Here is a 2,031-nt window from a genome sequence, read left to right as displayed (position 1 = left end):
CCCATGCTTACCAGCTACTTAGGAGGTTGAGGCAGAATCGCTTGAACCCGGGAGACAGAGGTTGCAGTGAGGCGAGGTTGCACCACTGCACTCCAGCCTGGGAGACAGAGCAAGAGTCCGTCTCAAAAAAAAAAAAAAAAAATCAGCCTGGGAGATCAGGAGTTCGAGACCATGTCTCTACAAAAATTAAAAAATCAGCAGGGCATGGTGGCATGTCTCTGTATTCCCTGCTACTCAGGACACTGAGATGAGAGGATCACTTGAACCGAGGAGTTCCAGGCTGCAGTGAGCTGGGGCTGTGCCACTGCACGCCAGTCTGGGTGATAGAGTGACATCTCATGTCTAAAGAAACAAACAAATCCCCAGTTGGCTTGTTTTCAGAAATTGACAAGCTCATCCTAAAAATTCATGCGGAGGCCGGGCATGGTGGTTCACATCTGTAATCCCAGCATTTTGGAGCCTGAGATGGGTGGATCACTTGAGGTGAGGAGTTGGAGACCAGCCTGGACAACATGGTGAAATCCCGTCTGTACTAAAAATACAAAAATTAGCTGGGCGTGGTGGTGCATGCCTCTAGTCCCAGCTACTTGGGAGGCTAAGTTGGGAGAATTGCTTGAACCCAGGAGGCAGAGGTTGCAGTGAGCTGAGATCTCGGCACTGTACTTCAGCCTGGGTGACAGAGCGGGACCTTGTCTGGAAAAAAAAAAAAAAAAAATTCATGTGAAATTCAAGGGACTTCAAATAGCCAAAACAATCTAGAAAAAGAAAAACAAAGCTGGAAGATTCACATTTCTCAGTTTCAAAAGTTACGACAAAGCTACCATAATGAAGACAATTAGTATTGATACAGGCCTACAGGTAAGTCCCCAAATTGTGATTAGCCTGAGAGGGTTTGTGGTTTCACTCAAAGAATTCAAGGGTAAGCTGGTGGTGTTAAACAGCAACCTTTTATTGAACCAGAGCTGCTCCTTGCAAAGCAGGACTTAACTCATAAGCAATGCACCCAGGGCTGCGCTTGTGGGCAGTTGGCTAGGTGTAAGTTTTTTTCTTTTTTTTTGAGATGGAGTCTTGCTCTGTCGCCCAGGCTGGAGTGCAATAGCATGATCTTGGCTCACTGTAACCTCTGTCTCCCAGGTTAAAGTGATTCTCCTGCCTCAGCCTCCCAAGTAGCTGGGATTACAGGTGTGAGCCAACACACCCAGCTAATTTTTGTATTTTTTTGGTAGAGACAGGGCTTCGCCAAGTTGGCCAGGCTGGTCTCAAACTCCTGGCCTCAAGGGATCCTGTCTTGGCCTCCCAAAATGTTGGGATTACAGGCGTGATCCACCGCGCCTGGACTCTTCTTTTTTTGAGAGAGCATCTTGCTCTGTTGCCCAGGCTGGAGTGCAATGGTACAATCTGGCTCATCGTAGCCTCGACATCATGGGTTCAACCAATCCTCCTGCCTCAGCCTCCCAAACAGCTGGACCCACAGGTATGTGCCACCACACCCAGCTAATTTCTTTCTCTTTTTTTTTTTTTGAGACAGTGTCTTGCTCTGTCACCCAGGCTAGCACGATCTCAGCTCACTGCAACCTCCGCCTCCCAAGTTCAAGCAATTCTCCTGCCTCAGCCTCCCAAGTAGCTGGGATTACATACACCCGCCACCACACCCATCTAATTTTTGTATTTTTAGTAGAGACAGGGTTTCACCATCTTGGCCAGGCTGGTCTCAAACTCCTGACCTCGTGATCCACCTGCCTCGGCCTCCCAAAGTGCTGGGATTAAAGGCATAAGCCACCACGCCCAGCCTAATTTCTATTTATTTATTTATTTATTTATTTGAGATGGAGTCTCGCTCTATCGCCCAGGTTGGAGTGCAGTGGCGTGATCTCAGCTCACTCCAAGCTCTGCTTCCTGGGTTCACGCCATTCTCCTGCCTCAGCCTCCCAAGTAGCTGGGACTACAGGCGCCTGCCACCACACCAGCTAATTTTTTGTATTTTTAGTAAAGACGGGGTTTCACCGTGTTAGCCAGGATGGTCTCAATCTC

This window comes from Mandrillus leucophaeus, unplaced genomic scaffold, assembly GCF_000951045.1.
Source record: "Mandrillus leucophaeus isolate KB7577 unplaced genomic scaffold, Mleu.le_1.0 Scaffold479, whole genome shotgun sequence".
Lineage (NCBI taxonomy): Eukaryota > Metazoa > Chordata > Mammalia > Primates > Cercopithecidae > Mandrillus > Mandrillus leucophaeus.
This window is presented reverse-complemented; position numbering follows the sequence as displayed.